This window comes from Arachis ipaensis, chromosome B05 (assembly GCF_000816755.2).
Source record: "Arachis ipaensis cultivar K30076 chromosome B05, Araip1.1, whole genome shotgun sequence".
Lineage (NCBI taxonomy): Eukaryota > Viridiplantae > Streptophyta > Magnoliopsida > Fabales > Fabaceae > Arachis > Arachis ipaensis.
This window is the reverse complement of record NC_029789.2, coordinates 15,621,760-15,637,014: the sequence shown is the minus strand read 5'-3', so window position 1 is coordinate 15,637,014 and position 15,255 is coordinate 15,621,760.

Below are 15,255 nucleotides of genomic sequence, written 5' to 3'. Positions count from 1 at the left end.
CGGTCAAGCCAACATCCAGATTTAAAATTCCTAATTTTTGGGTTTGATTGATGAAAAAGAAGAGAAGAGCTCAACATGCCCAAGGACCAAGAAGTTGACTTTGAAGAAACCCTAATCGTGGCTCTTACTAAGGTACAAAAAGGGAAAATGAACTTCATTGGAGTGCAAGGAGAGAGAACCCAAGAGAGAGAAAGCAAAGAGTGAATCCTCACTATTGAGTTTGAAGTATTGGAAGCATTGCACTTACACTAAAGGGAGCACTCCGCCAAGATGAAGAACAAGGTTATGAGTTCAGATGCTGGGTTCAATACATAGAGTCAAGGTTGTGAATCATTATCTCCTTTTTATTATTTTGTATTTCAGTTTCAATGTATATCTTTCTTTGTATTCTGTCTAAGGTAAAAGGCAAGAAAGAGAGGCATTGAGAAAAAGTCATAGAGTAAAAAAGGCCAAGAGAAACACTTGAGAGAAAAACCAAGAGTGATTTCAGATTTCTTTTGGTTGTATTTTTTGTTTTGTGTCATGTACCTGAGAGGTATCCCTTGCAAAGTTAGGTAAGCACTTAGTGTGGTGAGTCTAGGTATTTGCATAGCCAAATCAAGTCTATGTTGAAGCTTGTGAGCCCATATAGGATTACGTTGAGTCCTAGGAAATTGGTGTATGTAATACTTGGATTGATAGTGAAAATTCTACCAACGTTGTAGTGGAGACTGGATGTAGGTTGTATTGCACAAGGCAACTGAACTAGGATATATGGATATGTCACATTCTTCCTTTCTGCTTTAGTTATATTTTTCTAGTTTTTATGAGACAAAATAAAATTGTCTCCTATATAATCTGCTGTGCAGACCAAACAGTAGCCAAGTTTAATTTATGGTTTTAAGACTCACTTTATCAAAGTTAAAGAAGGTCATAGGTTCAACCCCCCTTCTTTAAGCCTTCTGGAACCTTCAATTGGTATCAAAAACCAAGGTCTCAAGAATCAAGTTTAATAGCTTGGAGCAAAGGTCCAATGGTGAACAACTTGGGCACAACCATAGTGGCCTACACGCTAACAAAGGGTTAGTCAAATAACAGGCATCCCTTCTTCAATGGGAAGAATTACGCTTACTGGAAAAAAGGATGCAAATCTTTATTAAATTAATTGATTATAACATATGGAGGATAGTTGTGAGTGGTCCCAAAATTCTAACAAAGACTAGTGCTGATAGAGTGGTGACTCCAAAAGAGGAAGCTGAATGGAATGATGATGACAAAAAGAAGGTGGAGCTGAATGCTAAAGCTATCAAATTGCTACACTGTGCTATCAGCTTCGAGGAGTACCGAAAGGTGTCTAGATGCAAGACGGTAAAAGAAATCTGGGAGAAACTCCAGATCACACACGAAGGCACCAAATAAGTCAAAAAAATAAGGATTGATATGCTGCGAAAAGAGTATGAGATGTTTACCATGAAGGATGGAGAAAGCATTGATAACATGTTTGAGAGATTCTTAATCATCATCAACTGCCTTGATGCTATGGGTTTAACACACACTGAACAAACTCTAGTGAGAAAGGTCCTTAGAAGCCTTACAAAAGAGTAAGAAACAAAAGCCACTGTCCTAGCTGAGAGTAACAACCTGAGCCCACTAACCTATGATGAGCTAAGAGGGAAACTTCTAGCTTATAAAACCACACACACAAGCCAAGACACAAAGAAAAAAGGAATAGCCTTAAAATCAACAGTAGAACCTGATGAGAGTGAGTCTTGTGACAGTTTTTCAGATGACGAACTTGTGTTTTTTCTAGGAAACTAAGAAAGCTAATGAGGAACAAAAGCAGGCACAAAGGATCAAGCTCAAAGGAGTACAAGAAGGATTTGAGCAAGGTAATATGTCACAACTGCAAGGAGGCTGGACATTTCAAATTCATCTGCCCTAAGATAAAAAAAAAAGGAGGACAAGGCAAAGAAAGAAAAGAAGAAAGTGCTCATGGCCTCTTGGGAGGATTTAGAAAATGATTTAGATGAGGAAGAGGACACCAAATATGAAGCTCAAGTCTGTTTTCTAGCCGGTGAAGATCAATTAGATGAGGTAAACTACTATGACTTGTCTATGGATGATTTACATGTAATTGTTGATGATCTCACTCACCATTCTGAGAAATTGCTGAATAAATATAACAAATGCAAATCTGAAAATGAAGTATTGAAAGATGAGAATGATTTCTTGAAAAAAAAAGTGAAGGAGACCGAATGTGCTATTGATCTTATTGAAGAAAATAAGTTTTTAAAATCTAAAATTGAAAAACTTAAAAGAAAGCACATAGTTGATCCTTCTCAAGAACTTGTTGCTGAAAATGAAAGATTAAATAAAATTATTAAAAAGTTGAATTGTGATTTAGCAAAGTTTGCTCATAGTTCAAGCAACTTGGACAAACTACTTGCAAGTCAAAGACCATTGTTTGAAAAATCAGGTTTGGGCTATGTGACAAAAGAGGATGCAGTTTTGGAAAAACCAATTGCAAAATTCATGGCGTCTTCCACAAAAACAGAAACCAATTTTGATAAATCTGGTCTTGGACATTTTACCAACAATAATGCTACTTTTGAACAGCCATATTTTGATAAAATAGCATCATCCTCAAGAACTGAACCTCTTCCAAACAGGTCAGGTATGGGCTACTTGTCAAATAATTAGGTTACTTTCAAAAGACCACATTTTTTCAAAAGAACCTCTTATTCAAGAAGTCCGTTTGCCTCTAAAAATTCTGATTTGAAACCTTTTGAAAAAGTTGCTAATACAAAAAATGAATTTGTCAAAAGAAATGCACCCTTCTCAAGAAACAGAAAATTTCACTCTTTTAATCATTATCAATGTAACAACCCACAATTTTGAAAATATAAATATAAATATAAATAAGTTATAATTCATTTCATAAATTGGAGTTCCTTATTTTTAGAAATTATTTTATTATAAGTAATTGAATTAATTTTATAACTATTTGAATTCAATCAAATTCATATTCTTTTATATATTTTTGTTATGTACCTTTGTGGTTAAGTGGTTTAAAATAAAGAATCTTCATTTTCTTAATTAAAACTTTCGGTTTGTATTCGCAAAGGTTCAATATTAAATAAATATAGTATAAAATTAAAGGAGTAGAGGTAGGTGACGCCGGACTTTTAGTGCGATCATGAGGTGCTAAAAGTTAGGGTGTTATAATCAACATCAAAGCCTCAATTAATTTCAGCAACAAGCACACAGAAATCATTGTTTTAATGACAAGAAACCTGGTCACTCTTACTCCCAATGCTTTATTGACAAAAGAAGAGTAGGAAACCAAACATATAAGGTTATTTGTGATTTTAATGCACTTGGACAACCTAGATAGATTAACTTCAAAGGATCTAAATTAGTTTGGATACCTAAGGTTACTTAAGAGTGTTTGCAGATTTGTCTGGCATCCAAGAAGAAGAAAGACATGTGGTACTTGGATAGCAGATGCTCAAGGTATATGACGGGAAGGTCAACTTTCTTCATCAAACTCAACAAGTATGATGGAGGATTTGTGATCTTTGGAGATGGTGGCGAAGGTAAAATCATTGCATTTAGAAAAGTAGGTAAAGATCATTCTACCTTTATTGATGATGTCTTTTTGGTTGATAGTTTAAAGCATAATCTTTTGAGTATTAGCCAATTGTGTGATTTGGGTTACTTGGTGATATTCAAAAGACTAGAATGCCGTGTTGTGAGTGAAAAGACAAATGAAGTATTGTTTGTTGCTAATCATTGTGATAATGTGTATGGCCTCACTCTTGATGAACTAAAGAATCAAAATGTAACTTGTTTACATTTTAAAGAATCTGAAAAATGACTATGGCACAAGAGATTGGGTCATGCTAGCATGTTTCAAATTAACAAGCTAATTAAAAAGGGTTTGGTGAAAGGTCTTCCTTTGATCAAATTTGACAAAGACATCACTTGTGATGCATGTCAAATTGGAAAACAAATAAAGAGTTCTTTTAAATCAAAGGAAGACATTTCCACTAAAAGACCACTTTAGTTGCTACATATTGATCTCTTTGGTCCAACAAGAACTCAAAGTTTGGGTGGTAAACATTATGGCTTGGTGATTGTGAATGATTATACTAGATTCGGTTGGATTTTGTTTCTTGCTCATAAAAATGATGCTTTTTCAGCATTTGAGGTTTTTATCAAAAGAATTTAAAATAAAAAGGATTTAAAGATTGCTTCTATTAGAAGTGATCATGGTAAAGAATTTGAAAATCAATCTTTTGAATCCTTTTGTGATGAATTTGGAATATCACAAAATTTTTCTTGTCCAAGAACACCACAACAAAATGGTGTTATTGAAAGAAGAAATAGAAGCATTCAAAAAATGGCTAGGGCCATGCTATGTGAAAGTGATGTTCCAAAATTCCTTTGGGCTGAAGCTGTTAATACGGCTTGCTACATTTTAAACAGAATAATCATTAGAAAGTTTTTAAAGAAAACCCCTTATGAGCTTTGGAAAGAACACCTACCAAATTTGAATTATCTTCATGACTTTTGATGCAAATGTTTTGTCTTAAACAACAAAGAAAATTTAGGAAAATTTGATCCAAAAGCATATGAGTGTTTATTTGTAGGTTATTCCACAATTAGCAAAGCTTATAGAGTTTACCATCAAGATGCTAGAGTTACAGAGGAGTCCATACATGTTACTTTTTATGATACTAACATGGTTCAAAGTATTTTGGAAGACTGTGATCTAAGAAATCAAGTGGAGAGTAATGCCAATGAAGCCCAAAATCAAGAAAAAAAAATTCTGGGCAACCTAATTCTGAACCTGCTGCTGCAGAAGATTCTAAGGAGATACTTTTGTTTTATCTCCTAAAACTGGCAAAATCCATGGGAATACCAGTTCCATTGATCCCACCTTAACCGAATATATTCCTAAGTCCTCAAGACCCCATGAATGGAGATTTTTGAAGAACTATCCACAAGAATTTGTCATTGGGGATGTCTCTCAAGGTGTCAAAACTCGATTCTCCACTAAAAAGGCATCTGAAGATTCAAACGTGGCCTTTCTATCTCAAATTAAGCCTCAAAACATCTAAGAAGTACTTAATAACCCTTCTTGGGTAAAGGCTATGGAGGAAGAACTTCTACAGTTTGAAAAGAATCAAGTTTGGATATTTGTTCCTAAACCAAATGGAAAGAAAGTGACCAGCATCAAGTGAATTTTTAGGAACAAATTGGGTGAAAATGGAGGCATTGCTAGAAATAAAGCTAGACTGGTAGCACAAAGATACGATCAAGAAGAATGGATAGATTTTGATGAATCCTTTGCTCCAGTGGCCCGAATGGAAGCTATTAGGCTTCTTCTAGAATATGTTGTCCATTGTGGCTTTAAATTGTTTCAAATGGATGTGAAATATGTATTTTTAAATGGAGTCATTGATAGAGAAGTGTATGTGCCTCAACCACCTGGTTTTGAAAATAAAGAGCATCCAAATCATGTTTTCAAACTTTCAAAAGCTCTTTATGTATTAAGACAAGCTCCAAGAGCATGGTATGAAAGACTTAGTTCTTTTCTTTTGAAAAATAATTTTCAAAGAGGCACCACGGATACTACTCTATTTATTAAGAACTTTAATGATTCTTTTATTCTAGTCTAAATTTATGTTGATGATATAATATTTGGATCAGCAAATGAATCATTCTGTTCTAAATTTGAAAAACCCATGACAAGTGAGTTTGACATGAGTATGATGGGTGAACTTAATTTCTTCCTTGGACTTTAAATTAAACAAACTGAAAATGGAACATTTATTCACCAAAAGAAGTGTGCCAAGGAATTAGTTAAGAAGTTTGGTATGGAGAATACCAAACCCATGAAAACTCCCATGCACTATAACTCTAAGTTAGACAAGGGTGAAACTGAAAAAGATGTTAATGAGACTAGGTATAAAGGAATGATTGGTTCTCTTATGTACTTAACATCCTCTCGACCTGATATTGTGCAAAGTATTAGAATTTGTTCAAGGTTCGAATCACAATCGAAAAAATCACTTCTTTCTGCAGTTAAAATGATCATTAGATATGTTCATGGCACATCCAACTTTGGTTTGTGGTATCCTAGGACTGATGAGTTTTCTGCAGTGGGTTATTGTGATACAGATTTTGCCAGAGACAAAGTAGATAGAGAAAGTACATCTGGCATATGTTGTTTTCTGGGAAGATCTTTGAATGTCTGGTCAAGCAAGAAGCAGTCCATAATGGCTCTTTCCACTGCTAAAGCTGAATATATTGCTGCTTCCTCTTGTTGTTCTCAGTTGCTTTGGTTGAAAACTCAACTTGCTGATTATAAGTTGAATGCTGATAACATTCCCTTGTTGTGTGACAACATGAGTGCCACAAATATTTCTAAAAATCCAGTTTTGCACTCAAGAACTAAACATATTGAAGTGAGGTTTCACTCAATAAGGGAACATGTCCAAAAGGGCAATATTAGTATTCAATTTGTTAAATCAGAGGACCAATTAGCTAATATATTCACCAAACCTCTGGCTAGAGACAGATTTTGTAAATTAAAAACTAATTTAGACATTCTAAATCATGATTTCTTATTTTAGCATCGCTGACGTGCAAATTGATATTTTTGTCTCTTAGGTCGGGAGGAGACAATTCTAGGCAAATGATGAGCCATTTTCCTGGATCTTAGTTTCTGGGGTTAGTCTCGAGTTCTGAATCATGTGGGCCAACCTTCAGTTCATATTTCTTGTGGCTCATTGTGTTTCCTTAAACACTACCACCTTTGGGCCAAATGAGTGTTACATTTATTTTGTGGGCTTTTCTAGTTTGTCTTTTGTTAAAATATTTTTCTTTTAAATTTGTTATATTTTCTTTATTTATATTATCTTAAATGAAACCTTTTCAACATGATGTCAAGTATTTTCAAAGGGTTTTCATAGGTTCTGCACATGCATGTTTTCAAGAAACATTTTACTTGTAGTAGTTACCAAACTTCTCTCTTCATAACTTCTTGCATAACCTCTTCGGTTTCTCCTACTACCATCATTTTTTTTATAAGTGCAAAATCCTTGTTTCACATTAAGATGAGAAAGAAAACTGTCACTCGAAGAATTGCCCTTTCCCAACTTCCTAACTTCCCATAATCCCAGAGAAACCTAGAGCCTCCTCATGTACCAAAGATCCTACCTTTACTCCTTCCCCCACTCTATCGCTCTCTCCGCCTCGCACTGATCCAATGGCAAAAACAAAAACAACTCTAAGATACCCTTCATCTTCTAAGCCATCTGCTCCACAAAGTGCTCCCTCTCGTCCAAGCACTTCAAAGGGGAAGCGTCCTGCCGTAGAGGAACCTACTCTTGAACCTTCAAGACAAAAGCCGAGGTCAGTTCCTCAGCTTCCTCAAAGAGGTAATCCTCACATCCCTCTTCAATTAGTTAAGGAACCTCACAATATTGATCATTTGCTCACAAATCTTCCTTTATGACCTTTCACTCCAACTACAACCCTCACCGTTTTTGCTCTGCCATGAACCATGACTTTTATCAAGGTGTTGTTGTTCACCGTCCCATATGCCCCACATTCTTGGCTGACTTACCCAATCTGAAAAAGAAAGGTTTTGCATTTGTTAAAAATCTTGAATTTATGGACTGGAATCAATTTTTCAAAATCAAAAAGCCTATTTATCCAGATTTAGCTCGGGAGTTTTATGCAAATCTGACATACCATAAGGGAACCATTCATTCTTATGTGAAAGGTCGGGAACTTGTTTTGAATAGTGAATCTATAAGTGGCTCCCTTGAATATACTGATGTTGGTGTGTGTGCTTACACTTCAGAAAAATAGGATGAGGGGTTGGGTGTGTCATATAAAGATATTCTGGCTCATGTGTTTGAGAATATCTCTCTGATTGATGGTTTTACTCCTACTCATAGAGCCGTTGGCCCTTCTCATACTCAATTGCATCGTATAGTGAACCACATAATTCTACCTCAAAGTGGCTCATATCAGAGGGTGTCTTTTTGTGAAACATTGATTTTGTATGCTATCATCACTAAAACTAAAATTTCTTTTGCATATTTAATGGTGAGACATATGTTTGATTGCATAAGGAGTGACAAAAATGTGGATCTCCCTTATGGCATATTTTTAACCTGCATTTTTGAACAATTTGTGTTGACGTTTCAAATGAATCATATGAAAATAGACACTCAATCACTCATATCTAAAAGGAGGTGGTTCAGTGAAATAGCAAAAGAAAAGGGCAACAAGAACTAAAAAGGTTGTCATTGATGATGATGATGAGCTAGATGACATCCCTCCTCCTTCAACTTCAACTGGTCACAAATCACTCCTTTACTGAGTTGTCAAAGATGTTCTACAGAAATTTGTGAACCTGTCCAACCATCTAATCTCTACAAGCCAACAAGAGAGGAAGCTTGCGGTGAGAAATGAGAATGCCCTCAGAAAATTAAGAGACTGAGTGGTTGTCCTTCTGAAGTATATAGACAACATTAATGAGGATGACACTATGGCCCCTGATCAAGAGGAACCACTTGATTCTGAGGAGGATGGCTCGGATGCTTGAGGATGTCCCTAGTTGCTGGTTTTTGTTATTTGACTCTGTGTTTCTTGGAACAATTTAGTTTGTTTTTCAATACTATTTATGTTTTGGATGACTGTAATCTCTAACAACAATTCGGTTTGCAACTATTTTCTTAATTCGGTTAATATATTGCTTTTGTGCTAACATTTTTTGCAGGGTCGAATTGCTTCTGGTATCTCCCTTGATGACAAAAGAGGGAGTAGTAGAATAAGTTTTTGGGTTTGATAGTTTTTTTTTTATTTTGATGCAAGTGATATGTTTCGTTTGAAAATGATCTGAGCATACTCTGTTTTTGAATTGGTTAATTTTATCATGCCCTGTTTCAGTTTTATGCTCTATTTTGGAATGATTAATTTTCTTGTGCTATGTTTTAGAATTCTTGACGATTGATTTATTTCTTGATAACTTTTGCATGATTTTTTAACAAGTGTTGATGATACACTTGGACCATGATCAGGTGTTTGGTTTCAATGGTTAGATGAAGTTTTAACTAAGTTTGTGTTAAGAAAATACATGATGGATTTTTGATAAATCTGTTGAAAATGTTGCATCACATTTTTTTTTGTACAAGCTTGTGTATGTTGTGTATAGTTGTGTTCTCTATATGTATATACATTAACAGGAAGCAAATGAAGAGCACACTTTCAGGGGGAGCTCATCAAAACAAATTGATAACATCAAAGGAAAGTGTCTTAATTTCATCTAATTCAAATCCTTTTTATTATTTTTTAAAATTATGTTGTCATCAAGGAGGAGATTGTTGAGTTAAGAATACAATTAATTTAATGATGATGACAAACATTGATTTATTGGGTTATATAACCAATTGGGTTTGATTGTTTCATTTAGTATTGCAGGCTCAAATTTGTTTAAGATGCAGCCCAAACCAATGAGGCATAATGCACTCAAGTGTGCTGAATGGATATTGATCCACAAACCAAGCCTAATGTCAACCAAGCTTTAGTAAATCAAACCTAAGCTAAGCTTTTCTTGTGCATTGCGAGTAAACAAAAGAAAAAGAGAGAGAGCTTCATCTTCGAGCTCACACACCAGAGAAGAAAGAAAGAGAAAGTGAATCAAGAAAGCAATGTCCAATCACACTAATAAGAAGCATGTTAAGCTAAGTCAGAGGTTAAAGGTAAATAATTTCCATTTGCATGCAAGCTGATTTCTTCACATCTTCTCCTACTCTCTGTACCGCCATTTTGGGAAAGATGAAGAAAATGGTGGTTGATTATCTCTGCTGTTAATCAATGGCTCAAATTGTTACTTGGAGCCAAAGCAAAATTTCAAGGGTTTGAATTTGGGATTATCACTGAGCAAGTCTGTCTCTGCTGCCCTTCCCTCCTTGTTCAAGCCAACATCCAGATTTGAAATCCCTAATTTTTGGGTTTGATTGATGAAAAAGAAGGGAAGAGCTCAGCATGCCCAAAGACCAAGAAGTTGACTTTAAAAAAACCCTAACCATGGCTCTGACTAAGGTTCAAAAAGGGAAAATGAACTTCATTGGAAAGCAAGGAGAGAAAACCCAAGACAAAGAAAGCAAAAAGTGAATCCTCACTACTGAGTTTAAAGTCTTGGAAGCATTGCACTTACACTAAAGGGAGCACCCTGCCAAGATGAAGAACAAGGTTATGAGTTCAGATGCTGGGTTCAATACATAGAGTCAAGGCTGTGAATTATTATCTCCTTCATTATTAACTATTTTGTATTTCAGTTTCAATGTATATCTTTCTTTGTATTCTGTTTGAGGTAAAAGGCAAGAAAAAGAGGCATTGAGAAAAAGCCATAGAGTGAAAAAGGCTGAAAGAAACACTTGAGAGAAAAGCCAAGAGTGATTTTAGATTTCTTTTGGTTGTATTTTCAGTTTTGTGTCATGTACCTGAGAGGTATCCCTTGCTAAGTTGGGTAAGTACTTAGTGTGGTGAGTCTAGGTATTTGCATAGCCAAGTCAAGTTTATGTTGAAGCTTGTGAGCCCAGATAGGATTACATTGAGTCCTAGGAAATTGGTGTATATAATACTTAGATTGATAGTGAAAATTCCACCAACGTTGTGGTGGAGACTGGATGTCGGTTGCATTGCACAAGGCAACTGAACCAGGATATATGGATGTGTCACATTCTTCTTTTCTACTTTAGTTCTATTTTCTGGTTTTTATGAGACAAAACAAAATTATGTCCTGCATAATCCGCTGCGCAAACCAAATAGTAGCCAAGTTTAATTTCTGGTTTTAAGACTCACTTTATCAAAGTTAAAGAAGGTCATAGATTCAACCCCTCCTTCTCTAAGCCTTTTAGAATCTTCAAAATCAAATAACAATTGTTAGGAAAAATAAAAAGAAGGGGAATATAATGATGATAAAAAATTGAGTTATGTTTTGCAATAAGTAGAAAGATAGAATAAGGTTACATGAGAGTTGAAATTCTTGTAAATAATTATTAGAAAAAAAAAATGGTGGGTTGACATGCAATTTAGGCCCAACATAACCGACGCTTATGTTGGATTCCTCACATTGTAGTCGAAATGCATCTGAAGCCGAAAAATAAAATAGAATTAAAATCACAATTTTAAAATATGGTACATTTGAACAAAAAATTGAAAAACCTCGAACGAAAAATTTCAAAATTGGTTTCTATGAGGTCGTAGAAAAAGCAGTTAGCAGTAGAGGGAAAGAAGAACGACCTCTTCCTCGGTATCCACCACCACGCGCAATGGCGATGACCACCGCCATAGCATCCTTAACCACCATAGTCATCGTCGCCTAGTCCACCACAGTAACCCCTACCACCATTATCTCACATGCACAAAAACACACTGATTTATTTGTTTAAAAAGTGCAGGATTTTGGTCTGTAATGGTGAGGGATGAGAGAGAATGAGTGGGAGACTGGAGAAAACGGGTAGAATTTCAATGAACAAATTAATTGGGGGTCATGGTTTACCCTAATTTGGGTTTGTAAGCTAACGATGCATTCTCCGGTAGAACCATGTCGACTTCTCCTCTGAACGTATCCTCGGCAAAGCTGCGGATCCCTTTGAATTGAATAGAAGAAGTGAATCTCACGATGTTCATTGCAATACCACCGCCACCGCCACCATGATGACGGGTTAAAAGAAAAAATGGGAGAAGCAACTATACAAATCCACTGGAGAATGAATGTTGGGATTATAAATATATCCTTTATTTTGCCATTCAAATTTTAAATTTTAAATTTCAGGTTTTTGGTACTGGTTAGGTGAAGAGGAAATAAATATTGAAGTAGAGAATAAATGAAAAATAATTGGTGATGAAGGGAAATTAATCGAAGGAGGAAGTTGTTAGAAGTCATGAAATAAATGAATGGATTGAATGAGAGAATGAGATGAATGAATGGATTGAATGAAGGAACATGTATGAGGTATGCAAAAGGGAAAACACCTTAAAGAACCCAACTCTCATGTCCTCTCCTTCAAAACAGGTCAGTATTTTGTAATGGAGAGGGATGAGAGAGCAAGAGTGGAAGACTGAAGAAAACGGGTGGAATTTTAATGAATGAATTAAGGTGTTCCTTCATTCAATCCATTCATTGTCGGCTAACACAGTATAATTCAAAGTTTTATAATTTTTTATAATAATTTGTCTATATTTTTTAGTTGAAAATTCTCAAACAAATTTAAATATCAAAGCTTATTATTAAAAAAAGAATTTAATTAAGCAGAGAAATCAAATTTAAAATGCACTAAACCCTCAATTATAAAAATTAAACAAAATGGTATAAAACTATATTCAACAACTTGTCATGAATCTACAAAAAGAAAGAAGGATATCAATTATTATGAAAAACAATACTAATTGATCAGACTCTACTATCAAATTGGGCAAATAGACAACGGCAAAAAGGTTGCTTACAATTATTCAACATGAGAAATATTACCTTGTCACCATAGGATGGAGTGTGGTCCAGACTTAAAATGGACCACATTCAATCCGAAGTGATGACGCGGTAAGACTAAATGAGTATACAAAAAATTAATCATCAAATCTCTTCCTTTTAACCATTTCTACTGTTCAATACTCATATAGAAAATTTTGAAGCAAGAGAAAGATCTAAGTAATTGTTTGAATCATGTTGCAAGGATGAGTAGGAAAATTAAGGATTCCAAAATTATTAGCATATTAAAGAAATAACTGTGTATTATCAATGGTGTATGACTTACCCAGAGCACACATATGAGTACTATAACCACATATCCAATGTATATGGTTGTTGTGAAAACACGAGTAGTATCAAACATCATTCTAAGTTGTTGTGCAGGTCTAAGAAAAAAGGCTGTGCTGCCAGATATACAAAACAAAAGTTGGAAAGTGCATTGAATTGAATCCAATCTAAGGGAAAAAAAATTAACTCTAAAACAACCAGAAGTGTGAGGAGAAATCGAATCTACCTTCCCACTGCTAATACGTTTTCAAAGGTGAATAATAATACAAATTTGATGGGTCTGGCAAAAACAATCATTCATTGCAAAATAGAAAGAAAAATGAAAGATAAATAAAAAATGAAATATCATGTGTTCAGTTCTGAACATTTGACTTGAGGTTTATATTGTACAGAAATTGAAGAAAAGAAAGCTAAAAATAATTGACCACAGAAATAGAAAAATTTATCATTTAAAAGATATCACTATTTTTATATATTAAATCATGCACAAGCTTTAATGAAAAGTAAATATACTATTGATGCTTGGCTCTGGTTCGTGATGTTTCTAAGATCAATTAATGGGTCTTCATTGCTATAAAGTCCTAGGTTAGAGTAACACAAAAACAAGAAGAAAAATATTTCTTGAGGGTGGTTAAGAGTTCCTTATTCTTAGATACAGGTGCTTTTTGATAAACGAAAAATACCACAAAAATAACTAGAATAACAACAAAATAAAAAAATATAATATCAAAAGCTGTTGTGCTTCTAATAGTTTGAAAAAGCTTTGCACGTTAACTATTTTGTTTCTAATATCCTAAATTGGACAAACGTTATTTATATACTTTCTTTCACAGTAAATTTATACTTGGTAAAATAGAAATATGCAAACAAGGCAAGTTAAAAACAGATAAAAACTGCAGAACAAATATAAAAGTAGCACACAATTTCTCTGGTGGTCTTACCAATAACATGCAAGCAATATCAGCAATCAAACAAGCTACAAATTCGTAAATTCTCTGCTTCATCAAGACATAAAAATAAAAAAAATGTTAGAGCCAAAAGATCAAAATAAGTTTAGCCAACAATTGAAGTAGCCGCGGGCAGAAAAATCAGAGGGAGAAGGAGGACTGAATGTTGGTTCAAAAAAGGGGATTAAGGCAAAAAAAGGTTAGAAGTTTTTTATTAAAAAAAATGAAAACAAGATGGAATAGGGAGAGGGATCAGGGCAGCCTACCTGGACGACAGAGGAGAGACACAACTCCGATAACAGAGGGAGAGGCAGCGGCATCTCTTCCAACGGTGGCAAAGACAGAAAGAGCAACCCTATATGACGCAACGAAACATGATACAGGCGACTTGACGCAAACTTTGGAAGAGAATGGAGGTGGATAGCGCTAGTGAAGGGTGGTCAGAGGGGCTGTCAGAGGTAGTTGCAGGGGAGAGAGAAGAAAGAGGAGAATGGAGGAGAGAAGAGTGTTCTTGAAAGTGAGGGGAGAGAGCCGCGCATTTTGAATTTAGATCAAGTTTACCGGCGGATAAATCCGACGGTAATGGATTACATATGACCAAAACACAGCGTTTTATTAATTGAGATTTACCGGCGGATTTGTAATTCCGACGGTAATGCTTGCGCCAATTTTTCTTTTTTTCCTCTAAATATTTACCGGCGAGTTTACCGTCAGAAAATCTAATCCGATGGTAATTTTTTTATCCGACGAATTTATTGCCATATCTGCCGATAAATCTGCCGGTAAATCCGCCGCTAATGTTCAACGATAATTCTGACGGTATTCAGTACTTGTTTTTTGTAGTGATGATGCGTTCGCTGGTGGAACCACTACAACAACTCCTCTAAATATACCCTCAATAAAACTGCGAATCTCTTCGAATTGAATAGAAGAAGTAAATCTCACCATATTCATTGTAATATCACTGCCATCATTGCCACAACGACGAATTGAAAAAAAAAATAAGAGAAGAAGTAATTATACAAATCCACTTAAGAATGAATGTTGGAATTATAAATATATCTTTTATTTTATCATTTAAATTTAAAATTTAATTTTTTTTTTTGTTTTTGGTACTTATTACGTGAATAAAAAATAAATATTGAAACAGAGAATAAATAAAAAATAATTGGTAGAACATGAAATAAAATACAATAGTGAAGCACTGAAGCGGATGATTTTTTGTTGGATACAATGCATGTAAATTTACTAATATAATGTCAATCAATAGAATTTCTATAGTGATGACAAATGAGATGAACAGTTATCTACTATAAAAGCTGTACAGCTAGTTATATTCTGTCAATTAAAATTGAGTTAAATAAAATGGCCATTAGTAATTTTTTTTATTTTAAAAAATTACAAAACACCACCCACAATTTCACTTCTCCCTTATACCCGCTTATGGTAAAAAAATTAATTTAAAGTAATTATACCCTCAGAATG